This window comes from Aotus nancymaae, unplaced genomic scaffold, assembly GCF_030222135.1.
Source record: "Aotus nancymaae isolate 86718 unplaced genomic scaffold, 86718_ANA_hifiasm-v0.15.2.pri h1tg000106l, whole genome shotgun sequence".
Lineage (NCBI taxonomy): Eukaryota > Metazoa > Chordata > Mammalia > Primates > Aotidae > Aotus > Aotus nancymaae.
This window is the reverse complement of record NW_026988521.1, coordinates 1,504,983-1,532,760: the sequence shown is the minus strand read 5'-3', so window position 1 is coordinate 1,532,760 and position 27,778 is coordinate 1,504,983. Positions and strand designations below refer to the sequence as shown.

At 57.7% G+C, this 27,778-nt stretch overlaps 1 long non-coding RNA gene across 1 annotated transcript; it reads right to left on the bottom strand.

The window, feature by feature from the left end:
* Positions 1-8,296: 8,296 nt before the first annotated feature.
* LINC02688 (long intergenic non-protein coding RNA 2688) lies at positions 8,297-27,521 on the bottom strand. The gene is made up of 5 exons (XR_010340229.1): positions 27,290-27,521; positions 13,049-13,105; positions 11,336-11,461; positions 10,457-11,110; positions 8,297-9,698 (listed from the first exon to the last, which is right to left on the bottom strand). It is a non-coding gene; the product is annotated as a long intergenic non-protein coding RNA 2688 (long non-coding RNA).
* Positions 27,522-27,778: the final 257 nt, after the last annotated feature.

Below are 27,778 nucleotides of genomic sequence, written 5' to 3'. Positions count from 1 at the left end.
GAAAGGAGGGGCTGGCAGAGCCGGTATTGGGGTGCCAAAAGAAGTGGTGGGCTGGAGGGATGCTGACATCAGTAGGCCGGAAGCCCCCTCAGTGGCTGGAGGGATGCTGACGTCAGTAGGCCGGAAGCCCCCTCAGTGGCTGGAGGGCCCTGAAAAAAGCTGGTGAAGGAAGAGAAATCTCCTCTCCTCACCTCCCACTAGTGCCTTCCAGGAAGCCATCTGGCCAGGGAGCGTGAGTGTGCACAATCTCAGCTGCATGTATCAGTCAGCTAGTGCTGCATAACAAAGCACCCAAAAAACCAAGGGCTTAAAACAGTAAGTGTTGGATGGATGACAGATGGCTAGAGATGTGTGCGTGTGTGTGCGTGTGTGTGCATGTGTGCACGTGTGCACATGTGTGTGTCTGTGTTTGTGCGTGTGCACGTGCATGTGTGCGTGTGTGTGTGCATGCGTGTGTGCGCGTGTGTGTGCGCGTGTGTGTGCGTGTGCAGGGATTAGGGTATATACATGTGTTTTCTAGTATTTTCCCCCGAGAAGGTCTACAAAAAATGACACCCCAGTAGTAATTACCACACCCAATGCCCAGAACGGTTTCTAAATACCATTCTCCAATGAAAAGAACCAGGACTGCTTAGAGAAGTTGCTGGGTGTCTTGGGAAGGAAATTACAAGATAAACCCGGAGCATTTTGTGGCGCCAGGAAATGAGGATGTGCTCAGAAAGCAGATGGGGGCAACGGCATGAGGGCACACGGGAGCCAGCGAGAAGTACTGCCGTGGCCAGCACTGGAACAAGGTGAGCAACAAAATCAAGGTTACACTGGATTATAACCCAAAGAACACGACACAGATCTACGAACCCAGAGTGAAGCAAACGATTGCATAAACAAAGAAGAACCGGCTTATTTTTACAAAATTCCAGTGAATTAATGCAGAAGAAGTGAAGTAAATAGAAAATCACCATCAGACACCACAGGATTAGCAGCCGTCTACAGCTAAAGTCAGTAGGCTGCAGTTAGAAGAGAAACAAGTTATTTACATAAATTCAAAGTATCTTCCCTAAGATATGTATTAATTACGAAGTAGCAAAGTAGTAACTTTGCAGAATACAGGCCTGGCAGACACCACCCGAGCCGAGGCACCATGGCTGACAGCCACAGCATTGGCACAGGTGGCATCAGACACTCTGATAAGCTACACTAGGAAGAGCTCGAGGCCTCCCCAAATGCTGGCCCACACCTATAATCCCAGCATTTGGGGGGCCTAAGGTGAGAGGACCGCTTGAGGCCAGGGGTTCGAGACCAGCCTGGGCAACCTGGGGAGACCTTGTCTCTGCAGAAAATGTGAAACATTAGCTGGGCACCGTGGCGCATAGACTCCACGCAGTGGGGCTGGACCCCGGGCGTGGCCTGTGCCAGATATCCCTGGCTGACGTTTGCTTTCTTTATGACTCCCTTCCTTCATTGCACTGTTTAATTTAATTAAATGGTGCCCGAGGTGTAAGGAGCAGGATTTTACGGCCTCGGGGTGACCCTGCAACAAGGCTTGGCCCTTTCCATCTTTACCTTGTGGGCCCAGGGCTGCCCCGCCCTCAGCAGTGACGCTAGGGGAGCCCCTGACTCATGTACCAGGAATCGGGAGGGGCGCCGAAGGCTGCACAGAGCTGCGGTGCTCATCATGGAAATCAGAGCATACAGGCCGGTCCGTGGGTGGAGGAAAAATGTTCCCCTCCCCCGAGCAGCTCTTCACCATTCGGCCTCTTCCCTTGTCTTCTGTTCTGGGAGATTCCCGGCATCGTCCTAAACATTCCTGTGGACAATTCTGTAGACCGATCCTTCTGGTTAAATGACACTTGACATCTCTGGATGTACAGCAGTGCACGTGCACTGAGGGGACGTCCAGGATGCAGAGGTGTGCTCGGAAGCTCTGGGGGTCCCATGCCAGCAGCCCGGGGTCCCCAGGCGGTGTGTCGTTTCAGACGGGGGGATCCCGGCTGCTGGGCGCCGTGGCCTGGCACAGTTGCTCGTCTGTGATGGGTTCCAGATGGCAGCGGCCTTGCTGGTCCCGGGGGTGAGCAGTGTTTGTGAATCTCAGCAGCCTGGGCCCCACGCACACGCCTCCGTCCTCCTGGCTGTCCCTGTAGATCGCTCTACAGTCTCTTTTCACACACACAATATACTGGGGAAATTAAATATGTGCTGAGAACGTGATTATGTATTTGTTTGTTTTGAGACAGGGTCTCACTCTGCTGCCCAGGCAGGAGTGCAGTGGTGCAATCTTGGCTCACGGCAGCCTTGAACTCTTGGGCTCAAGTGATGTTCCTGCCTCAGCCTCCTGACTATCTGGGACTGCAGGTGTGCACCACCATGCCCAGCAAATTTTTTTAGTTTTCAGAGGCGGGGGTCTCTCTATGTTGCCCAGGCTGGTCTTGAACTACTGGTCTCAGGTGGCGCCCCCGCCTCGGCCTCCTGCAGTTCCAGAAACCTATCCCATGCTCTCTGTTTTCCTCCCAGAACCGTGGTTAAGGGTCAGCCAGGCCCGACTATCGCTCTGCCTCGGCCGCTCCTCATGGAACCCCCATCCCCCTCGCCTCCGAGGGCTGAGAGCCACCGCTGGGTCCCAGGGTCCACGGCTGGGTCCGGGGTCCATTCTTCCTGCCTGTGGCTCCCACTGTGGGGTCTTCAGCCCTGAGAGAAGGGCCGCCCAGGGTCTGTTCCTCTTTCTGTCTCCCTCCTCCTCAATTTCTCAGTGTGGGGAAGGTCCGTCCGGACTGTCTGTGTGGGTGAGGAGGTCTTAAGCGACAGATCCACCATAGCCTCCCAGTCTCCCGAGGCCTTTTCGTCCCTTCCTCCCGGTGACCCAGGCAGGTCTGGGATTTTGAGTTTAATGCGGCCCCTTTTCTGTCTCTGTTGCAGCCAACGCGGCAGCCTGATGGCTAGTGCCCTCCCTGAACCGCACCCCAAAAGGCAAACTCTGCTTGGCGGGTACCTGCGGCACATTCCGCGCGACCCCCTCGTGGTCCTCCCACGCCCCATCCCGCATTTCTGTCTGTCTGAGCAGAACGGACACGCCCGCTGTGTGGCTCTTGCCGTGGACTCACCCACGTGGCTCACACTCAGCTCCGCCTCTGGGGCCCGCTGGACTTGCGTCACCTGCCTGGGCCCCGTCAGTGGCCTGTCCCTGGAAGCTTCACATTTTTTAGGGAGGTGACAAATACATCGCTTTCTTCTTTATTATTTCTCCCTTTATTTGTATGCTTAGAAAAGCGCTCTTCCCCTAAAGATCAAACAGTTGCCTCCATTTTCTGCTCACTTTTTTAAATGATCCTTTTTCCTTATTTTTACCATATAAGCATTTCTCACGTTAGACCTTATTTTTTATTAAACACTATTTTACTAAACATTATTTTTAAATTTTAAATTATTTTGGTTTTTTTGTGGGGTTTTTGTTTTTCGTTTTATTCTTTTCGTGATGGGAGTGTCGCTCTGTCGCCCAGGCTGGAGTGCAGTGGCACGGTCTCAGCTCGCTGCAACCTCCGCCTCCCCGGTTCAAGCGATTCTCCAGCCTCAGCCTCCTGAGTAGCTGGGACTACAGGCGCGTGCCACGACACTGGGCTAATTTTTGTATTTTTAGGAAAGACGAGGTTTCACCATGCTGGCAGGGCTAGTCTCAAACCCCTGACCTCAAGTGATCCACCCGTCTCCACCTTTAATTGTTTTTGAATAGGCAAAGAATAGATCATGAAAGCAAACCTCCCCCTGCCCGGCTGTCCCAGTTTCTGGTCCCTGCCAGGAGATGACCATGTGGGCAGGGACACGGGTGTTGTTGGGGGTTGGCTAAGGTGTCATTATCTGGGTCACTCGGGAGACCCGGTGAAAATAAATAGTACTAGAGTTATTAGAAGGAGGAGGAGAAAAATTAGACGTAAAATGCCTTTGGCTGTACGGCAGGGGTGGAAGGTCATTTGTTGGGGTGTGGTGAAACCCTGAGGGGTTGTCACATCCTGTGTCATGTGGGAATAAGAGGTGAACAGCTGATAGGACTGTGACGATGAAGGGCGAGATGGAAGGGAAGGGAAGAATTGTGTGTAAGGGTGGCTTTGTCAACGGGGCCTCCGCCTCAGATTCGATGCACTGGGTCACTTCCGACCTGTGGGACGGCTGACAGTAGATTTGTAATTACCGCAGCACCTCCACGCGGTCTGCCTCGGGGGAGCACGCGGCCTATGAAAGCTGTTGCCGTAGTTGTGAGTAGGAGGATAATGCTGATATTTCAGGTCTCTAGAAACATAAATGATCCACAGAATAAACCTCGGCCAACGTGTAAGAAGAGGCAGATAAATAACATCGAGGCAGCGTGGTTCACATCTCGGCCGATCTGAGCAACGGAAGAGAAGGCAACTGAGGTGTCCCGTGTGTGGTGCGTGGCCAAAAGCAGCCCTGTGATGACGTGGAGGGTGAGGCGGCACCCAGGAGCAAGCCAGGGCTTCATCACACGAAGCACCGGATGGTGTGAGAAGAGGTTACATTAGCCATCAACCATCTTCATCAGGGGTGCGGCGGGGACTGGGCGTTAGCGTTCTTCTAGCTGAAACGCCACGATGGTTCTGCGGGTCACTCGTCCCAGTTACAGTCCATGCGGGATTAACGGCATAGACGACATTTTTATGAAGTGTCTTTTTGGTTATAGGAGGTCTAGGGCTAATTGTTAATGGTGCTGAGGGCTGTGGTGTTGTGTTGAATCTTGGTGGGGCTTTCGTGGGGTTGCTGGTCTTTTTGATTTACGTGGGTGATTTGATGGTTGATTTTGGCTCTGCCATGGTGATGGCTACTGAGGAGGGCCCGCCAGGTGCTGCCATCCGAGGTGCTTCCTTATCAGGACTCTAAATGGAGTTGGTGCCGGTTTGGTGAATAACAGCATGACGGAGTGGGGATCGCGACTGACTGTAACGCGTAGAGTCGGGTGATTTTCGAGGTGAGGGCAGGTCGTTGCGTGAAGATTCCGTGGGTGTGGCTGCCCCGTGCCATCCCGGGCGCCGATTAGTGCTGGTTGCTGGTTCATCGTTATTTGTTAGTATTTACGTCACGACTGAAATTACTCAAGATGATAGATTCGGTAATTAGGAGTAGGGTTAGAAGGGATGGAATAAAAAAAGAAAGCAGAGGTTTATTAGACCTTTCTGAGTAGATACGGTCATGGAGGCCAAAGCTGGGGTTTGCAAAATGGGCTTCGGTATAGACTTTTCTGGTCAAATTAGGTCTAGGGGAGGTGAAGCCAGGTTTTGGCTTCTGAATAGGCCTGAGTGGGGGTTGCGTGGCGGACGGTGGCTGAATGAAATCCCAGCATACTGGAGAAGCTGAGTATCTGTAACGGGTGTTCTGGTTCAAGGTTATTAGTTATGAGGTTAAGCTCCGTTGCTAGTGAGAAGCCTACGGTGGTCACACGAGGGCCGCGAGCTTCAGGTGAGAGGCGTGGGTGTCGGGGGATGAAGACGCTGCCGAGCGTTCGGTGCTTAATTGAGTTAATTAGGAAGGGATTGTTTTCGTTAATAGTAACCAGAGTGTGAGCCACTTGTGGAAGGAAATATTTGGTGGCTGCTTCTGTAGAGCGGGTTTTGTTGTTTTTTTTTTTTGAGACGGAGTCTCGCTCTGTCGCCCACGCCGGAGTGCAAGGGCGCAATCTCAGCTCACTACAATCTCTGCCTCTGGATTGAATCAATTCCTCTGCCTCAGCCTCCCAAGCAGCCGGGATTACAGGCACCCACCACACCTGGCTAATTGTATCTTTAGTAGAGACAGGGTTTCACCATGTTGGCCACAACGGTCTCAAACTCCTGACCTCAGGTGATCTGCCCACCTCGGCCTTCCAAAGTGCTGGGATTACAGGCATGAGCCACTGTGCCTGGCCTATTTTTTTAATTAAGATTGGGATAAGGGCTAGTATATTTATTCCTGGGCCTGTTCAGATGAGAAATCAGAGTGAGCCTAGCATTGTGATAATCGTTCCTGTGAAACGGTGAGGGAAATCGTAGATTGCACTAAGGAGTTAATTAGTACAGGAAGGTTGTGGCCACGTATCAGGGTATGGGCCCGATGCTTATTTAGCTGACCTTCCTCTAGGACGCAGTGTAATAGGTAGCCCGGAGAATTTTGGCTTCTCAGGGGTCGGTCCAACTCCTATAGTTCTAGAAATAAGAGGATTTTAACCTCTGTGGTTCACTCTATGAAAGTAATTCTCTTGTCAGGCATATTTCCGATGTCCGGGGTGGGACGCTGGGAGTTAGGACAGGTGCTGAGATACATCAGATGCAGGACACACCAGTGTCCATGGGAAGAAGTGTTTTCATAAGAGATGCATGAGTTGGTCTTAGCGGAATCAAGGGTGTGCCGCTCCAATTCACGGGGATAGAGTGGGGAAAAGAAGGGTCTTGGTAAGTCCTGGTGAATATACTGTGTAGTGTGCCTAGGAAAATAGTAGTAGTTAGGGTGTTTATTATGATAATATTCATGTATCCTGCTATAAAGAAGACGGCAAGGCCTGGGCGCGGTGGCTCACTCCTGTAATCCCAGCACATTGGGAGGCTGAGGTGAGTGGATCACCTGAGGTCGGGAGTTCGAGACCAGCCTGGCCAACATGGTGAAATCCCATCTCTACTGAAAATACAAAAACTTCACCAGACGTGCTGGTGCGTGCCTATAATCCCAGCTACTCAGGAGGCTGAGGCAGGAGAATCACTTGAACCCGGGAGGAGGAGGTTGCGGTGAGCTGAGATCATGCCATTGCACCCCAGCCTGGGTGACAGAGCAAGACTCCATCTCAAAAAAAAAAGAAGAAGAAGAAGAGGGCAGATGAGCCGGCGGCGTATTGGACGTTGAAGGCTGAGACTAACTCCGACTCCCCTTCTGCCAGATCAAGAGGGGCTCAGTTAGCTTCTGCTAGTGTGGAGGTAAATCATGTTACCACTAGGGGCCATGAGGGCAGGAGCAGTCAGAGGAATTCTTGCGTTGTGATGAGTGGGTATAAGTTAAATGAGCCGCTGATCAGTAGAACTGATAGCAGGATGGTGGCTGGGGGGACTGTAAGGTTTAAACGAAGCAACCGAGGTTCAAATGAGGCAACTGAGGCCAGTTATTGGAATAAAGAAATTTAATCGGCTCCTGGGCGAGGTTCTGCGGTCCGACAGGAGGGGTCAGAGAAGTCACGCTTGACACCTCTCGGGTGTGGGGTTTTATAGGGAGTGGACACGTTCTGATTGGTTGTGGGAGAGCAGGACGTAGGCGGGGCCAGCTGCTATTGGCAGGTAGGTGGGATTTCCGGCGAGCGGGCCGCCCAGGGGGAGTGGGACCTGAACGGGGCAAAATGCTATTGGGCATGTTCTGGCAGCTTCTTCTAAATTTTGGCAGGGTTCTGCAAAGGTCAGCTAGGTGCTGAGTGCAGAGGCCAGCGTTGAGTGCAGATTTGCATGCTGAGTGCAGAAGTGGGCATAGGGGAGTTTAACGGAGGGTGGGTGCTGAGTGCAGAGCTACAGATTTGTGTGCTGAGTGCAGAAGTGGGCGTGGGGGAGTTTAACGGCAGGCTGGGTGCTGAGTGCAGAGCTACAGATTTGCGTGCTGAGTGCAGAAGTGGGCGTGGGGGGAGTTTAACGGCGGGCTGGGTGCTGAGTGCAGAGCTACAGATTTGCGTGCTGAGTGCAGAAGTGGGCGCACTGGGTGCTGAGTGCAGAGCTACAGATTTGCGTGCTGAGTGCAGAAGTGGGCGTGGGGGAGTTTAACGGCGGGCTGGGTGCTGAGTGCAGAGCTACAGATTTGCGTGCTGAGTGCAGAAGTGGGCGTGGGGGAGTTTAACGGAGGGCTGGGTGCTGAGTGCAGAGCTACAGATTTGTGTGCTGAGTGCAGAAGTGGGCGCACTGGGTGCTGAGTGCAGAGCTACAGATTTGCGTGCTGAGTGCAGAAGTGGGCGTGGGGGAGTTTAACGGAGGGCTGGGTGCTGAGTGCAGAGCTACAGATTTGCGTGCTGAGTGCAGAAGTGGGCGCACTGGGTGCTGAGTGCAGAGCTACAGATTTGCGTGCTGAGTGCAGAAGTGGGCGTGGGGGAGTTTAACGGTGGGCTGGGTGCTGAGTGCACAGCTACAGATTTGCGTGCTGAGTGCAGAAGTGGGCGTGGAGCGGTGACGTGATTTCTAGGCATGGAGGGGGGTGGGCGTGTCCGAGCTCCCGCGAAGCAACCGCCTCACAATGACCTCATATGAAACTGTCAGGGCCACAGCCCGTCCTGCGGCGACACGTGCGTCATTTGAATTGGATACTCATCCTGACCATAGAATAGCCGGCTGGGCTTGATGTGGCGAGGATAAATAGGAGGCCTATATTAAAATTGATTAGAGGGTCTGGTATAGGGAGGGGAGTTCCTAAGAGGAGAGTGATGGACAGGGCCGGAGCTGGAGCAGTCATAGAGTAATCGTGGAGGTTGACGGCCGCGGGGGTTCTTTGGTGAAAACTTTTATTGCATCAGCGGATGATTGAAGCTGCCCGTAGGGACCTACAATGTTGGGTCCTCTGCGTGGTTGTTTATAGACTAAGGTTTTTCGCTCGATGAGTGTCAGGAATGCTATCGCATTAACAGTGGGGAGGATGAGCAGGTCAATTAAACGCATGTTGTTAAGAAGAGGAGCTGAACCTCTGATGATAAAGTTTGAAGTTTTATGCAATTGCCAGACTCAGCCATCGTAACAAGCCCCGCTCTTGGGTCGGGTGTGTGATGGTTTGTTAGACGAAATGAGCGTGGTCTGTGGAGTGAGGGCGCTTTATGAAGTGGGCCCGTTTCTCTTGTCCTTTCGTACTGGGAGAAACGTTCAGTAGAGAGAAACTGACCTAGATTACTCCAGTCTGAACTCAGATCACGTAGGACTTTAATCGTTGAACAAGCGAATCCCGAGTAGCGGCTGCACCATGAGGATATCCTGATCCAACGTCAAGGTTGTGAATAAACCCCGTTGCCGATACGGACTCTAGAATGGGCTGTGCTGTGAACGCCCACGGTGGCTTATTCCACTGATGAAAGCATTGGGCCCGTGCGTGTTAACTCGCTGAGACTAGTGCGGTTTTAGTTTATGTTGTTCAGAGGTTGGATTACGCTCCGAGGTCACCGCAGCCAGAACTTTTAATGCAGGGATGGTAGGCTTGGGCCTGTAGGCCTGACTGAGTTTGTATCTGCAATTTGCTTTGATGAATTAACAGTCCGTAGGGTCTTCTCCTCTCATGTTTATCTCGGCCTCTTCCCGGATAGGTCAATTTCACTGATTAGAAGCAGGAGACAGCTGAGCCCTCGTGTGGCTGTTCACACGCGTCCTGTACAGATCAGCATTCTCCATACGATTTTTACAATGATTCTACAAGTCTAACGTTATTTCATGATAAGAAGTCTGTCACGATGGCCATTGTGGGAAAACAGCACGGAGGTTGCCCCAAAACTAAAAACAGAACCACCACGTGATCCAGCTGTCCCACACCAGGCATGGCTCCTGGAGGCTGCATCAGCACATGGAAGGGACACCGGATCGCCGTGTTTACGACAGCGCTGTCCACACAGCCTGACACGGAACCAGCCTCAGCATCCCGCAGCCAGGGAATGGTGCATCCTCATCAGAGAATGGCTCCTCCACAGAAGAGGGAACCGTGTCATTGGTGCCGACGTGGATGAACTGCAGGGTTTTACAATGAATGAAGGAAGCCAGGCCCAGAAAGACAGATGCCGTGTGATCTCACTCATACGTTCAGCCTAGAAAAGTTGAACTCACAGAAGCAGAGAGGGGACCCGAGGCTATGGGGGGTGGGAACTGGGGAAGGGTTGGTCAAGGGTACAAAGTTTCTGTTAGAGACCGGGCGTGGGGGCTCACGCCTGTCATCCCAGCACTGCGGGAGGCCAAGGTGGGTGGATCACCTGAGGTCGGGAGTTTGAGACCAGCCTGACCAACATAGTGAAACCTCGTCTCTACTAAAAATACAAAATTAGCTGGGTGTGGTGGCGGGCACCTGTCATCCCAGCTACTCGGGAGGCTGAGGCACGAGAATTGCTTGAACTCGGAAGGTGGACTTGTGGTGAGCCAAGATCTCACCACTGCACTCCAGCCTGGGAGACGAGAGTCAGACTCCAACTCAAAAAAAAAAAAAAAAAAACCCATTAGGCAAGAGGAATAAGTTCAAGTGACGTACTGAACAGCATGGTGACTGCAGCTGATAACGCCACATTCTGTCCTTGAAAATCATTAAGAGGAAAACAAGAAAATCCTTGAGAGTAGATTGTAAGTGTTCTCAGCGCAAAAAAATGGTGAGTATGGGAAGTGATCTGTGCTTTGACTAAGTCATTCGGCAGTGTAGACACATTCCCCGACGCCACGCTGGACGTGATAAACAAATACAGTAAAAGAAAAAACACATTTGTAAAACTAAGCATTGTTACCGCGTGGGCTCTGCTGGTCGCCTGCTCTCAGCTCTGGTCCTGGCTGGACTCTGGGTCCAGCCCTCTCTCCACGGCGATCGGCGTCCCCTTGGCTGCCAGGATCCCCAGCCCCGGCCGCCGACAGCAAGCTCACATTCTCTGTCGATTCTGTGGGAAGAGAGGCCCCTGGAACAGTCCTGACGCTGAACTCTGCGCCGCCAGCACCACGACTCTGGTGGGAGGCTCCTCCCCGAGGAAGCAGGAGGACCTCAAAGCTGGCAGGAACAGCCGCTGTGTGAGCAGGCGGCCGGTGCCTCAGGGATGGCGGCGTGACTCCCACCCATGATTCCTGGATACCATTGCCACGGAGAAGCGGCACCAGACCCGAATTGCACCTGGTCCGTTCTGCAGGGTGGCACCCATCCTTTCCGGAGGTCTCCCGGCTGGCACCATAGCTGGTCATCGGGGGCTGTCCCACGCTCTGTCGGACCCGCTGCCCCGGGAGCCCGGCCTGAAACATGGGATCAGTCCTGCGGCGGGAAGCGCGTTGGTGGGGGCGTGATGGAGAGTGGGGGGCTGTTGAGTCTGTGGGCGAAGCCACGGGCAGGAATGGCAAGTCCACGTTCAGAAGACCAGGAGGGCCTCTTCGACGGGTGATGCCTGTCCGTGTCCTGTCTGTGGAGGTGCCCAAGGCAGATAAGGACCTGTCCCCGGGGAATGGCACCAGGAGGGGCTGGGGTGGGGTGTCGTCCCTGGGGTCAGCAGGGCACTTGTGCGGTGGGGCCGGGCAGAGCCCCCATCCCACACATCCTGGCTTCCTCTGGGCACCATGGGTCCTGCCTGGCCTGGCCTGGCCGCCGAGGGACCACAGGCGCTGACCCTGTTACCGTGTGAACACACCGTGGGCTGCGCTGCTTTTTCCTGCCTTCTTCCTCTCTCCACGTCTTTCACGGCCTTGATGCTTCGGAGGTGCGCCAGGCAGGTGTGCATAGAATGTCCCCTCATAAGGGTTTGTTGCATGTTTTCCTAGGATTGAGATTGGGGTTGTGCATTTTTGACCAGGAGACTGCAGAAGTCACATACTCCTCTTGATGTTTATTTTTATTTTATAGAGACAGGGTCTCACTCTGTGGCCCAGGTTGGAGTGTGGTGGTGCCATCATGGCTCACAGCAGCCTCAGCCTCCCAGGCTCATGCAGTCCTCCTGCCTCAGCCTCCAGCCTCAGCCTGGAGCGGGGACAGGATAACAAGAGCCCACCCTGCGTCCCAGCGGATCTGCGGGCCACACTCTGGCCGTGGCTCGGACACGGACACCCTGGGCCCCAGGGGAAGCCTCAGCTGCATTCTGGGCTCCCTTCTAGGGACAGAGTCAGAGGACACCAAGACCCCTCTGCAGGGCCCCTCAAGCAGGTGTGGCTCAGACCCCTTCGGCCTCTAACCAGACAGGAGCCAGGGCCTGGGGGTCCCCACAGGAAGGTGAGAGGTGACTAGTGAGGCCCAGGAGCCTGGGGTGGGGGCATCTAAAGGGGATGCAAGTGGTGCCTGGTTTCGGGGCGTTTGCTGATCCACCTGGGGCACCCCGGATTGACCCTGGCCCTTCTTTCCCCAGGAGCAGCGTCAGATAGGAAAGGAGCTGCCTGGTCGGGCCACACGGGATCTGAGCACACGCAGGATCCAAGCACACGTGGGATCTGAGCACAAGGGATCCGAGCACACACGGGATCTGAGCACACGTGGGATCTGAGCACATGGGATCTGAGCACACACGGGATCTGAGCACACACGGGATCCAAGCACATGTGGGATCTGAGCACACGCAGGATCTGAGCACACGGGATCCGAGCACACGGGATCCGAGCACATGGGATCCGAGCACATGCGGGATCCAAGCACACGCAGGATCCGAGCACACGCCGGATCCTAGCATATGGGATCCGAGCACACATGGGATCTGAGCACATGGGATACGAGCACATGCGGGATCCGAGCACATGGGAGCACATGGGCCATGTGGGAGAGTGACTGAGACAATCCATCACAGGAGAGGATGGTTAGTGTCAACAGGTGAAGGTCAGTGCCTGGGTGGGGACTTCACCCTGGAGCAGCCAGGTGGGAGCTGGAGGGAACTTGATCAGCACCGACACCCTCAGCCCCTTCGGAGCTGAAATGGATGCAAGAGGCCACTCTGGCCTTTCCTGTCAACGTCCTCAGCCCGAGATGAGGCTGGCCCTGGAGGAGACTCGCCTGGCCCAGTCCCAGCGGGGAGTCGCTGTCCGACAGGCCCCTGCACCTGTTCTCTGACTTTCTGGGGCCTCAGTTTCCCTGCCTGGTCCCTGGCGACCTCTCCAGGCCTGCAGCCTGCTGCTGGGTGGAGCTGGTGCGGGGAGGGGGTGGGGGGACACTGCTGTCCCCAGGCCTGCCGAGGAGCGCACAGGCGACGCAGCAGCTCCTTCAAGGAACAAACAAAGGCCGCAGTTCCTCGGAAGAGCTGACAGCTGCGGGCCAGAGCGGGGGAAAGTCCACAGGAGGCTCGGCCACCCACACCGCAGCCTCGCCCTGACCGCGTTTATGGCCAGATCCTGTTGTGGGCGCAAGTCCAGCTCCACCGCCCTACCTCCTGCTGGCATCTTCCGGGAACGGCAGCGACAGAGGGAACCTGGGAGTCCGGGAGCTGGAAAACAGGTGGAGAAAATGGGCAGCTGTCCCGCTATCCAGATCGAAGGACTGCGGTGGCGCCATCAAGAGTTTTAGGTGACATCCCCCAGCTCCTGGACTCAGCCCTCCCTGAGTCCAGGGCTCCCAGGCTGCCCTCTGGCCCTTGAGGATGTGCCTGGGGAGGATGAATGGGGCTGGAGGGGGCTGGGCCCGGCGCCCACGCTTCTGTCCATCCGTTCTGCAGGGAGCAGCCTCCCAGGGCCCCCTCTGCCTCCCCGAGCCCCAGGGGAGGGCGGATGTGGGTAGGGCCAGGAGGATGCTTGCCAGGAGGCGTTCGGGTAGGAAGGTTAGGGTGAGGCTGGCGGTTAGGGATTAGGGCTTGGGGTATAGGGCGGGTCTAGGGTTAAAGTGTCAGGGCCAAGGGCTCGGGGTGAATTTAGCGTGGGGCAGGCTGGGGTGAGGATAATTTGGGGTGAGATGTTAGGGTCAGGACCCTGGCACCACACTGGGTCTGATGCATTCAAGTGCGATTTGTCAGCCATCAAAGGGGGCAAGACACATCACCTGGGTGACCGGGGCCTGGCAGCCATGCACCTGCACCTGGGGCCCCTCCTGTGCCCACAGGGCCTCCCCTGGTCAGTGGGGAGGGCTCTGCGGGCTGCCTCCTGTCCCTAAGTGGACGCAGTCCCTGGATCCTTCTTCCAGGGCTGGCCACACCCAGCTGAGCGCTCCCTTCTGGGCCCAGGCAGTCACCAAGGGGGCCAACTGTCCTCAGGCCACTCAGCCACACAGGCCTGGGCCCAGCGGGGCTGTAGGACCTCTCCTCTACAGCTGGGCAGTCCACACTGTCCAGGTAGCCTGCCCTGGGCCTGCCCAGGTGGTGCCTGGCATGCAGAGGATGGGAGGGCGGCTAGACCCCCACCCCCCCGCCGGCGAGCCCCCCCTTCTGGCCCAGATAAGGTCTGGGGAAGTCATTTCCACCAGGCCCAGCTTCAGGAGGGGCTGCAGTGTCCACACCCATATCTCCCTGCAGCTCAACCAGGCACCAGGGGAGGCCCCCAAACAGCTATGTGAGCTGCAGGAAAGAGGAGAGGGGAGGATGTGGAGGAGGGAGGAGCTGGCCAGGCGGCCCCCCCCAGGGGTGCAGGCTCCTGTGGACGCTGGGGACCCCGGGTCCTCCCTGGCCCTTCCCAGCTGACCCGCCCTTGCTCTGCATACAGCTGGCGCTCAGCAAAGCTTGTCGCTGCTGATGGACGATTCCATGGCTTACTCCAGCATTTCCGTGCTCCAGGAGACAGTGCCCTCCTGGCCCCAGCCTGCACCCTCTGTGGCCATCAAGAGCCCCACCAGGCCTGCGGTCACAGGCAGGGCCAGGGCAGGGAGAAGGCCCTGACCACAGCAAGGGGGTCCGCAGCAGGGGAGGCGCCAGCATCCAGGCACCCATGTCCAGGCAGGTGCCACCTCCGACATGGACAGGGCGTCAAGCCTGGGGCACAGGTGCCAGGGGCGGCAGGGACAGGGAGGAAGGGCGAAACCCCTGCAGCAGGTCAGTCTGTGACCACACAGCCCATGGGGACAGTGGCTTGCAGGGACCACAGCCCAGGGCGGCCTCAGCCCCAGCCCATCCCAGCAGCAGCAGCAGCGACTGCCGTGGCCCCCAACATGCTCATCGAGACCGCCACCCGCACGAGGTCCTCCATGGCCAGCCCTCCCGTCACCCACAGCCCCATCTTGCTGATGAGTGGGCAGAAGGAAGCAGGAAAGCCAGGGCCCGGGGCCGGAGCCGGGACGGGTCCCCCAGGTGGGAGAGGCCTGGACTCACCCCCAGAGTGGCCTACTCTGTCCCACAGCCAGGGGCTCAATGCCAGTCTCCCAAGGAGTGAGCACAGGGGAGTGTCTGGCCCCGTTATGGGGAGGGAACTCTCCATGGGGGCAGGGGTTGGGGAGCCTTGGGGGTCACGAGAAGCTGATAGAGCCATGGCCATGGCATGGGGGCAGGTGCCCGAGGACGGGGAGGGGAGGGCGTGGCCTTGGGTGCTGGCAGCCCCCGCACGGGCGCTCGGGCCATGTAAGGGCACATTTTGGGCCTGGGCCTGTGCTGTTGTGGCCAGGAGCGCCTCGAGAAGCCAAGAGGGCCGTCCAGGGTGGGGCAGAGCAGGGCAGGGCAGGGACAATCGGCCCAGACACCTCTCCACCCCTCGGACACCCCCAGACTCGCCTGGGGCAGCGTAAATATACAGAGTCCTCAGCCCGAGGCCCTGAATTAGGCACCTGGGGACCTTCCTATCTGGCTGGGACCCCTGACTCTCTGTGCAGAATCCTGATGCCCCCTGGCAGGCCCTGGGCTCCAGCAGAAGCTGGTGGCAGCCCCCAAACCCCTCTCCTGGGGCCACACAGAAGGTGGGCCAAGCGCCACAGATGTGGAGCCTGTGGACACAGCAGCTGCATCCCTGCCCCAGGACTAGGGTCGGGTCTGGGAGTGGAAGACCCAAGGGCAGTGACGGGGAGATGCAGACAGGCCTGGGCTGAGACAGTGTCTGGGTGGGAGCTCAGGGCGGGGGCCCAACTTCCCAGGTGCTGAGGGAGCCCCTGCCCTTGAGTCCCTGGTGAGCTGAGCCTCCAGGCCGTGGTGCTCCCAGCGTCCTGGCCAGGCCTTGTGGCTGCAGAGGGACAGACATCAGGCCCGGCTTTCCGCTGGGGCCACCTCTCCCCGAGGGCCAGGGCACCCCCGCTTCTGAAAATGAGAGGAAAGGGGGGCTCGGTGCAGCCTCAGGGCCTTGGGGACCCTCGGGATCCTTGGGTCTTACAGGCTCCCAAAATGCAGAGGGAGTGCCAGGCAGTGGGTCCAGGGCTGTGGCCCCCATGTCTCCCCCACGTCTGCCCGGTGCTGTCCACCTCGGGGAGCCAGGGCTCCTCAGCCCCGACCTGACACCCCCTACCCCAGGTGCTTGGAGCAACGTCTGCCTTCCTAGGCTCCCTGGCAGCCATCGCTTCCTTGCCCAGCCCAAGCCGGCTGCAGCAAGACCTATGGCCGGTGTGGTGCTGTGGAAAGTTCCAGAGGGCCGTGATGCCACAGTATGCCAGCAGGTGGCACCCGGCGCCCACACGGCAGCCCAGAGGAGGGCTGGGCGAGGCGTGTGCTTAGAGCCTGTGGCCCAGGCGTGTTCCCATGTGTGCCTGCGTGTGGGTGAGTCCAGGTCCCCAGGGGCTCTCAGCCATCGTGGGGAGCACAGGCGGCCAGGCTGAAGCACTCTGGCCCCATGGATGGGAGGCTCTGGGACAGACAGCACTGAGTGGGAAAGAAGCCGGGCGGGTGGGTCAGGGGGCAGGCGTGAGGGTGACCCCAATAAGTGGCACAGAGATGATCTGAGCCCCGCAGGGCCCAGCGGCGCCTGAGTAATTGGAGAAGCCGCGTGAGCCGGAGCGTGAGCCGTGCAGGGGCGCGACAGCGGGGTGGGCGGGCTTGGGCCCTGTACATACGGCTGTGGGCATGGCTCAGCGACCACTCACCCCTCTCTCTCACGCACCCTGCAGGGGGCGTGGGACCACCGGCCCCTCATTTCTTGGTCCTGCTGGGCCCACCTCCTGCCTGGCCCTCCCGGAGACTGATCTTCGGCCTCCACCACTTGAACCACAGGGGTTTCCTGTCCCCGCCTTTGTCCCTGTACATGGGGCCTTGGGTGGCACCTGTGGGCTCAGGCGCCACGTGAGGCCCGGGACACTGGAGGCCAAGGCATGTCGGGGCGGGGAGGCTCCAGTCGGCCCAAGGGCATCCAGCCTCTCCACTGCCTCCCTGGTGACCTTGGGCAGGCCTCAGTCTTCTCATCGACGTGGACACAGGAGCCGTCTCACCTGCGGTAAATCCAGTGACAGCAGAAGCACACACTAGGACCCGCCCGCTGCACACACTAGGACCCCTTTGCTGTAAGGATGGCATGGGGGGACACCCTGTCCTCAGCCGGCCCAGCTCTGTCATGGCCTCCACCCTCCCTGCCTGGGCAGCTCTGACCCAGAGAGAGGGAAGGTGGCCGGGGCCACCCTAGAGGCCTGTCCGGCTGCTGCTCTCTGTCTCAGAGCCGGGGTCCCCTGAGATTCGCCCTGACAGGCATCAGGAAGGCAGGGAACCTGGTGGCCTCCTTCCCACGGGGGCCTGGGGAGGGTCCGGGCCGGCTTCTTTGACAGCCTGCCTGGGTCCCACCTCAGGCCTGGAGGAAGGTGGAGGAGTCCACACCGTGGCTGACCCTGGGGACTGGGGACACGTGAGCACCAGGACACGTGAGTCCCTTGGGGGCCGGGGGAGTCTGCAGAATCCCCACTCACGGCTCTGGGGTGGGAAGAGACAGGACCTGCATGTTCCCTGCGTGGGACCAGCCTGTGAACATGCATCTCTTGCTGTCCAGAGAGAGCCCCAGACATCCCCATTCTCCTGCAGAAGGGGACATCAGTGCTGGGGAGCCCGTGGCTGCAGCTGGTCGTGGTGGCTCCCAGAAGATTCCAGGCCCCGCCCAGCCAGAACCCCAGAGCTAGGCCTGAGGCCACAGGGCATGACGCAGCTCTGTCCACGCGGGGACAGACAGCTGCCCACGGCCACGGGCCCAGCTTTGAGGAAGTGACAGAGCTCTTGCACCAGCAGATTCAAACGCTGCCAAGCGGAAGAGTCAGCACAATCTCTCAAGGAGCAGCTGGCTCAGGACCAGCCGGCGCTGGGGTGGTGTGGGGGCCCCTTGGGAGCTGTGACGGGTGCCTGTCCCTGGTTCCCAGCCCGGGACCCCAGCAGCGTCTTGCACAGCCGCCCAGACGCGCAAAGTGCCAGAGCCCGGCTCGTGGCAGCGTCAGCAGTCACGACTGTTACTGCCATCATCATCATCACTGTGATTATTGTATCATCACCAGGAAACTCACCTGCGTTCTGCAGGCTGTGGGTAATGCCAGAGAGCAGAGGGCTGGGGGCCGATGAGGGCCAGCAAGGCCCAGGCTTCGGGGGGCGCCACATTCACCCCAGGGAGGCCAAGACCCAGCAGTAGAAGGTGAGGGGGTGGCGGGGAAAGACCCTTACCCCAGGGTGACCCTACGGCAGCGGCTGTATGTGGGCACGAACCGGAGGCCTGAGGGAGGCAGGTCTGGCTCAGAGGCTCTTTGGCAAGGTGGGAGCTGGGGCTCCCTTAAGAGGTCCACCTTAAGTCGACCTCCAGAGTGACCCAGGGTGTTGAGCGGTTGCCAGGTCTGTGCTGTGGGTCATGGCAGCCCTAGGAAGCCATGTGGGAGGTGGGACCGTGCTGTGCAGCTCCTCGGCCAGGGAGACAGGGCCGGGAGGAGGCGCGGGGCTGCGGGGTGGGCCGGGCCGCGGGGCCCCCAGGGCTGGGGTGTGCTCTCTGCCTGCTACCATTCTACATTTTTCCAGGTTTTATTTAGTGACTATGTGCCCCTCTTACTTTTTCAAACTATCAAGATTCCAGCTCATCAAGCACTAGCATTTTAGCAGAGAGAGTAGCGAAGGCCGGATTTAGCAACGAAAACGCTCCAGGAAACGAAGGAAACAACAGCTGGACGTCGGGCAAGGAGGGGAGTCCTAGAGACACAGCGGGCAAGGAGGGGAGTCCTAGAGACACAGTGGGCAAGGAGGGGAGTCCTAGAGACACAGGGGGCAAGGAGGGGGTCCCGGAGACACAGGGGGCAAGGAGGGGAGTCCTAGAGACACAGCGGGCAAGGAGGGGAGTCCTAGAGACACAGCGGGCAAGGAGGGGAGTCCCAGAGACACAGCAGGCAAGGAGGGGGGTCCCAGAGACACAGCGGGCAAGGAGGGGAGTCCCGGAGACACAGCGGGCAAGGAGGGGAGTCCCGGAGACACAGCGGGCAAGGAGGGGGGTCCCGGAGACACAGCGGGCAAGGAGGGGGGTCCCGGAGACACAGCGGGCAAGGAGGGGGTCCCGGAGACACAGCGGGCAAGGAGGAGAGTCCCGGAGACACAGCGGGCAAGGAGGGGGGTCCCGGAGACACAGCGGGCAAGGAGGGGAGTCCCGGAGACACAGCGGGCAAGGAGGGGGGTCCCAGAGACACAGCGGGCAAGGAGGGGAGTCCCAGAGACACAGCGGGCAAGGAGGGGGGTCCCAGAGACACAGCGGGCAAGGAGGGGGGTCCCAGAGACACAGCGGGCAAGGAGGGGGTCCCGGAGACACAGCGGGCAAGGAGGGGAGTCCCGGAGACACAGCGGGCAAGGAGGGGGGTCCTAGAGACACAGCGGGCAAGGAGGGGAGTCCTAGAGACACAGCGGGCAAGGAGGGGGGTCCTAGAGACACAGCGGGCAAGGAGGGGGTCCCGGAGACACAGCGGGCAAGGAGGGGAGTCCCGGAGACACAGCGGGCAAGGAGGGGGGTCCCAGAGACACAGCGGGCAAGGAGGGGGTCCCAGAGACACAGGGGGCAAGGAGGGGAGTCCCAGAGACACAGCGGGCAAGGTGGGGAGTCCTAGAGACACAGCGGGCAAGGAGGGGGTCCCAGAGACACAGGGGGCAAGGAGGGGAGTCCCAGAGACACAGCGGGCAAGGAGGGGGGTCCTAGAGACACAGCGGGCAAGGAGGGGAGTCCTAGAGACACAGCGGGCAAGGAGGGGGGTCCTAGAGACACAGCGGACAAGGAGGGGGTCCCAGAGACACAGGGGGCAAGGAGGGGAGTCCTAGAGACACAGCGGGCAAGGAGGGGATCCTGGAGACACAGGGGGCAAGGAGGGGGTCCCAGAGATACAGCGGGCAAGGTGGGGAGTCCTAGAGACACAGCGGGCAAGGAGGGGAGTCCTAGAGGCACAGTGGGCAAGGAGGGGAGTCCTAGAGACACAGGGGGCAAGGAGGGGAGTCCTAGAGACACAGCGGGCAAGGAGGGGAGTCCTAGAGACACAGCGGGCAAGGAGGGGAGTCCCAGAGACACAGCAGGCAAGGAGGGGGGTCCCAGAGACACAGCGGGCAAGGAGGGGAGTCCCGGAGACACAGCGGGCAAGGAGGGGAGTCCCGGAGACACAGCGGGCAAGGAGGGGGGTCCCGGAGACACAGCGGGCAAGGAGGGGGGTCCCGGAGACACAGCGGGCAAGGAGGGGGTCCCGGAGACACAGCGGGCAAGGAGGAGAGTCCCGGAGACACAGCGGGCAAGGAGGGGGGTCCCGGAGACACAGCGGGCAAGGAGGGGAGTCCCGGAGACACAGCGGGCAAGGAGGGGGGTCCCAGAGACACAGCGGGCAAGGAGGGGAGTCCCAGAGACACAGCGGGCAAGGAGGGGGGTCCCAGAGACACAGCGGGCAAGGAGGGGGGTCCCAGAGACACAGCGGGCAAGGAGGGGGTCCCGGAGACACAGCGGGCAAGGAGGGGAGTCCCGGAGACACAGCGGGCAAGGAGGGGGGTCCTAGAGACACAGCGGGCAAGGAGGGGAGTCCTAGAGACACAGCGGGCAAGGAGGGGGGTCCTAGAGACACAGCGGGCAAGGAGGGGGTCCCGGAGACACAGCGGGCAAGGAGGGGAGTCCCGGAGACACAGCGGGCAAGGAGGGGAGTCCCGGAGACACAGCGGGCAAGGAGGGGGGTCCTAGAGACACAGCGGGCAAGGAGGGGGTCCCAGAGACACAGGGGGCAAGGAGGGGAGTCCCAGAGACACAGCGGGCAAGGTGGGGAGTCCTAGAGACACAGCGGGCAAGGAGGGGGTCCCAGAGACACAGGGGGCAAGGAGGGGAGTCCCAGAGACACAGCGGGCAAGGAGGGGAGTCCTAGAGACACAGCGGACAAGGAGGGGGTCCCAGAGACACAGGGGGCAAGGAGGGGAGTCCTAGAGACACAGCGGGCAAGGAGGGGATCCTGGAGACACAGGGGGCAAGGAGGGGGTCCCAGAGATACAGCGGGCAAGGTGGGGAGTCCTAGAGACACAGCGGGCAAGGAGGGGAGTCCTAGAGGCACAGCGGGCACGGAGGGGGTCCTGGAGACACAGCAGGTTGTTCCGTCGCTGCTGCCCGGAACACCAGCGGCCAGGTGGCGCAAAAGCAGCAGACGCAGCTCCTGGGCTCCGGCTCTGGGGCACGGAAACTCCAGCTTCAGGGCTTTGGCAATTCAGTGTCTGGTGGGGCCCTCTCTGTGGCGTCTTCTCACTGGGTCACCTCCCTCTTTGGTGGAAGGGGTGAGAGAGCTCTCAGAGGCCTCTCTCTCTCTCTCTTTTTTTTTTTTTTGAGACAGTCTCAGTCTATTGCCCAGGCTGGAGTGCAGTGGCACAATCTCGGCTCACTGCAACCTCCACCTCCTTGGTTCAAGCAATTCTCCTGCCTCAGCTTCCCAAGTAGCTGGGATTACAGGTGCCCACCCCCACACCCAGCTAATTTTTGTATTTTCAGTAGAGACAGGGTTTCACCATGTTGGCCAGGCTGGTCTTGAACTCCTGACCTCTAGTGACCACCTCGGCCTCCCAAAATGCTGGGATTACAGGCATGAGCCATTGAGCCGGGCCTCTGGGGCATCTTTGGTCAGGGCACTAACCCGGTTCATGAGGGCTCTGCCAGTTCTGCCACCTCCTAAAGTCTCCACCTCCTAATACCCTTACCTTGGGCACCAGGATTTCAACATAGGAGTGGAGGCGGGGAAGACACAGAGGTTCAGTCCAAGGCAGGCAGGAAACACACAAGGGAGCCCTAAAACTGCCCAGGACACCTCCGGGGAGCCCTAAAACTGCCCAGGACACCTCCGGGGAGCCCTAAAACAGCCCAGGTCACCTCCCGAGGAGCACTAAAACTGACCAGGACACCTCCCGGGGAGCCCTAAAACTGCCCAGGTCACCTCCCGGGGAGCCCTAAAACTGCTCAGGACACCTCCCGGGGAGCCCTAAAACTGCCCAGGTCACCTCCCGGGAGCACTAAAACTGCCCAGGACACCTTCCGGGGAGCCCTAAAACTGCCCAGGACACCTCCGGGGAGCCCTAAAACTGCCCAGGACACCTCCGGGGAGCCCTAAAACTGCCCAGGTCACCTCCGGGGAGCCCTAAAACTGCCCAGGTCACCTCCCGGGAGCCCTAAAACTGCCCAGGACACCACCGGGGAGCCCTAAAACTGCCCAGGACACCTCCGGGGAGCCCTAAAACAGCCCAGGTCACCTCCCGAGGAGCACTAAAACTGCCCAGGACACCTCCCGGGGAGCCCTAAAACTGCCCAGGACACCTCCCGGGAGCCCTAAAACAGCCCAGGTCACCTCCCGGGGAGTCCTAAAACTGCCCAGGTCACCTCCCGGGGAGCCCTAAAACTGCCCAGGTCACCTCCCGGGGAGCCCTAAAACTGCCCAGGTCACCTCCCGGGGAGCCCTAAAACTGCCCAGGACACCTCCCGGGGAGCCCTAAAACTGCCCAGGTCACCTCCCGGGGAGCCCTAAAACTGCCCAGGTCACCTCCCGGGGAGCCTTAAAACTGCCCAGGTCACCTCCCGGGGAGCCCTAAAACTGCCCAGGTCACCTCCCGGGGAGCCCTAAAACTGCCCAGGTCACCTCCGGGGAGCCCTAAAACTGCCCAGGTCACCTCCGGGGAGCCCTAAAACTGCCCAGGACACCTCCCGGGGAGCCCTAAAACTGCCCAGGACACCTCCGGGGAGCCCTAAAACTGCCCAGGACACCTCCCGGGAGCCCTAAAACTGCCCAGGTCACCTCCCGGGGAGCCCTAAAACTGCCCAGGTCACCTCCCGGGGAGCCCTAAAACTGCCCAGGACACCTCCCGGGGAGCCCTAAAACTGTCCAGGTCACCTCCCGGGAGCCCTAAAACTGCCCAGGTCACCTCCGGGGAGCCCTAAAACTGCCCAGGTCACCTCCGGGGAGCCCTAAAACTGCCCAGGTCACCTCCCGGGAGGCCTAAAACTGCCCAGGTCACCTCCCGGGGAGCCCTGAAACTGCCCAGGTCACCTCCCGGGGAGCCCTGAAACTGTCCAGGTCACCTCCCAGGAGCCCTAAAACTGCCCAGGTCACCTCCGGGGAGCCCTAAAACTGCCCAGGTCACCTCCTGGGAGGCCTAAAACTGCCCAGGTCACCTCCCAGGGAGCCCTAAAACTGCCCAGGTCACCTCCGGGGAGCCCTAAAACTGCCCAGGACACCTCCCGGGGAGCCCTAAAACTGCCCAGGACACCTCCCGGGGAGCCCTAAAACTGCCCAGGACACCTCCCGGGAGCCCTAAAACTGCCCAGGACACCGCTGTGAGGGTTTCCAGGACAAGGGGCTGGAAGGGGAACTCAGGAAGAGCTCAGCTGAGAGGCAGGGAAGCCAGGGCAGCTGGAGTACCCAGGAAACGGCCAGGAAGAGAGCTGCCCAGAGCAAAGCCTGGGGACCTGCAGAAGGTCCGTCTTGAGTGGCAGAGAACCCACTCAGCACGTGCCTGCGAGGAGATCACGAAAGGCTTCGAGGATCCCCCGAGGGGGCAGGTGAAGCCCACGCAGCTGGGGAAAACACTGTTCCCGCCAGCAACGCCGAGAAACCTCGCACTCAGAGTTCACGGGCAGCGGGCAGAGCGCCCTGCGGGGTCTTGCCTCTATGGTGAGGAGTAGTTTGCCCTTTACTCAGCACTGCTCCGATCCCACCCTCAAATCACACAAGGCCCAGGAGGCCCAGACTGTCTCCAATCCCTTAATTTTGCCCCAGAACAAAGCTCCAGGGCACAAAAATATCCAGCAGCCCACAAGGTAAAATTCAGAAAGTCCAGCATCCAGTCAGAGAGTGCCAGGCAGGTAAAGAAGGGGATAATTCCAGCCATATCGGGAGAAAAATCAGCTCATCAAAACCATAAAATCAACACAGATGTTGGAATTAGCAAAGACTTTAAAACAGGTGTTATGATAGTATTTCATGTCATCAAAATGCTACACTAAAAATTGAACATATTTAGTAAAAGACATGAAACACAAAAAAGATCCAGATTAAACATCTGAAGATGAAAATGACTATGTGTGTGATGGAAACACGCTGGACGTGACTAAGACACATGGGGCTGCAGAGGAGGAGAGCGTGAACCCGAAGGCATCGTCAGAGAAACACAGGAAGACAACGGACCCCAAAAAATAAACAGCTCGGTAATGAGCGGCAGGTGGGAAACTTCGAGCAGCCTGACAGGTCTGGAAGCAGAGTCCACGAAGGAAGAGCGAAGAAATCACGGCCAAAATTTGTTCAAATCCGATGAAAACTTGGCCAGGCGCGGCGGCTCACACCTGTAATCCCAGCACTTTAGGAGGCTGAGGTGGGCGGATCACCTGAGATCAGAAGTTCGAGACCAACCTGGCCAACATGATGAAACCCTATCTCTACAAAAAATAAAAATATCAGCCAGGCGTGATGGCACACACCTGTGATCCCAGCTACTCAGGAGGCTGAGGCGGAAGGACCACTTGAGCCCCAGAGTTGGAGGCTGCAGTGAGCCGAGATCACACCACTGCACTCCAGCCTGGGCGACAAAGTGAGACTCCATCTAAGAAAGAAAGAAAGAAAGAAAGAAAGAAAGAAAGAAAGAAAGAAGGAAAGAAAGAAAGATGGATCTACACGATGGAATAATGCATTTGAACAGTAATTGTATGGGTAAATACGGAAGTATTTTACTATTTAAACCTCTTTAAAAAATAATTAAATAAGAAAAGAAAAAAATAATTCAACAAAAATAATAACAATGTAGTGTGTAGAAGTAAAATGTGTGACAAGGATTGCACAATATACTGGGAGGAGGGAATTGTAAGCAGGTGCTTGTATTATTATTATTATTATTTGAGATGGAGTCTCGCTCTGTCGCCCAGGCTGGAGTGCAGGGGCGCAATCTCAGCTCACTGCAACCTCCACCTCCCAGGTTCAAGAGATTCTCCTGCCTCAGCCTCCCCAGTAGCTGGGATTACAGGTGTGCACCACCACACCCAGCTAATTTTTATATCTTTTGTAGAGTCAGGGTTTCACCCTGTTGGCCAGGCTGGTTTTGAACTCCTGATCTCAGGTGATCACTTTGCTTCAGCCTCTCAAAGTGCTGGGATTACAGGTATGAGCCACTGTGCCAGCCTGGAAGTTTCTTATTCTATATGTGGAGTGTGATAGTATCTTTGGAAGATATACTATTATAAGTTGAAGACGTACTATCAACTCTAAAGCAACTACTAAAATAATTCAAAATTACGGCAAATAAGCAAACAAAGGGATAAAATTGAACCATGAAAAATAGTCGATCCAAAAGCAGGCAGAAAAGCAGGAAAGAAAGACAGAGAACAAATGGAAGAAACAGAAAACCAGTAGCAAGACGGTAGATTTTAACGTGGCCACATCAATATTACACTAAATGTAATAGTCTAAACACCCCCAGTAAAAAGATGTGGATTGTCAGACTAGAATAAAAAGCAAGATCACTCTATAAGCTGCCCAAAGAAACTCACTGTAAGCAGAATGCACAAATCAGTTATTGAGAGTAAAAGAATAGGAAAAAACAAACCATGCCAACACAGAAAGAAAGATCAAGTGGCAATATTCATATCGAGGTAGGTTTCAGAGCAAGGAACGTGACTGGCAATAAAGGTCATTTCATAATGAAAAAATGTTCATGGCCTTGGATTAAGCAAAGATTTCTTAGCTACAACACTAAAAGCATGATGCATAAAATAAAAATTAATAAATTGGCCTTTGTTAAAGTTAAGAATTTTGGCTGGTCAAGGTGGCTCATGCCTGTAATCCCAGCACTTTGGGAGGCCGAAGTGGATGGATCACCTAAGGTCAGGAGTTTGAAACCAGCCTGACCATCATGGTGAAATACCATCTCTACTAAAAATACAAAAATTAGCTAGGTGTGGTGGTGCGCGCCTGTAATCCCAGCTACTCAGGAAGCTAAGGCAGGAGAATTGCTTGAACCTGGGAGGTGGAGATTGCAGTGAGCCGAGATGGTGCCATTGCACTCCAGCCTGGGTGACAGAGGGAGACTCTGTCTCAAAAAATAAAGAATGAAAGAACGAACTTTGGCTCTTTTGAACAGAAGTTTTGACTCTTAATAGCATCTTCTGACACAATTAAGAGAACAAAAAGATAACCACAGACTGAGAGAAGAGTCTTTGCCAAGCATGTGCTTGGCAGAATATATAAAGAACTCCCAAAACCGAAGCAACCCAAGGGGATGGACAAAACACTCAAAGACACTTTGCCAAAGAAGATACACGGATGGCGAATAAGCACACAGAAAGATGCTCAACCTCATTAGTCATTAGGAAAATTCAAATTAAAGCCACAGTAAGACCCACTGCACACCTGTTAGAGTGGCTAAAAGGGGACCACGCCGAGCACAGAGGAGGGTGAGGAGGCGGCGGAACTCCCATCATGGGTGGGAGGCAGAATGGCACGGCCGTGCCAGAAAACAGTCTGGCAGTTTCTGAAAAATTCAGACGCCAACCGTATGCTCCAGCCACTCCACACCTTAGAATTGGCTGCACATGCTCCTCTGAGACGTGGACACATGTGGTCTAATGACTGTTTGTAATCGCCCAAACTGGACACTCGAATGAATGGACCACGGAACTTTCGCCACTGATGGACACGTGGGTCGTTTCCAGTTTGGGGTTATTAGAAACAGCTCCTGGGAGCATGTGTGTGCACACAGCTGCCTCAGGCCCTGGCCGTGCCTCCGGGAGTTTGTGGCATCAGGAGTCGAGGCCGCTGCCAACCACAGCTGGGGTGCACCTTGGCCGCCAGTCATGAGCCAGGCTTCGTGGGTAAGTTGGGGGTGCTCCTCGGCCACCCTGCTTGTGCTCCCATCTGGGGGAGGGCTGGGGCCTGGGGGACCCCTGGGGAGCAGCAGACACAGTGGATGGTGGACATGGGCTGCCCTGACACCGGCTGGGAGGGCCTGAGCCTCTGGCTCCTCAAGGCCACCTTCTGTAGCACCCGGGCTTCTGCCAGGCCTGCATGTTCTGGGCCCCCCAACTCCTGATGCTGCAGCCCACGTGCACAGGGCCTCCCCCGGGCCATGCAGCACTCACAGCTGTCGGCAGCGGAGCAGGCCAAGGCCCCCGTGCCAGCACCTGTTGTGCGTGGGTGGGAAACCCACCTGTGCCCGTCTGGCCTCCACTGCACGTCCCCTGAGCAGCCCGAAGAACCAGCCGTTGTGAGCCTGGGCGCTTCGGCTCTCCGCAGGCCACACCAGCCATGCCAGTGTCCCCCGGGAGCCCCCAGACGGGACCCTCCCCGTCACCCCACCTGCCTGTGCCTCCGTGGCTGCCCCCTCTGCACCTCCACTGCCTGGAACGGCCCTGGACGTGATTCTTGAGAGACTCGGGTCTGGCTGTTACACCTGGAGCTTTTCTGGGGGAAAAAACAAATTCAAATTCTCCACAGGATCTGTGGCCACACTGCCATTGCTGGCAGAGACGTCTCTGCCAGGACAGCTGCAGTCTCTGAGCCAGCACACCGCACCACCGACCCCAGGCTGTCAGGGTCCCTTCTCCGCCCCCAGCTCTTCGTCCTCAGTTTACCCGCCCCTCCGAGCTCACTCTGGGCCAGGACGCCCTCCAGACTGGTCTCCGACACCTCCTGGTGACCCAGCCCCGCCCCCACCCGGTCCTGCTCCTCACCTGGGGGTCCTGGCAGCCCTTCGTCTCGCCCATGCTGTGAGCCGCACCTGCCCTCAGAGGCCATTTGGCTTGTGCTTCTGGGTCCCCACCTGGCTCCCCAAAGGGACCGCCTCAAACAT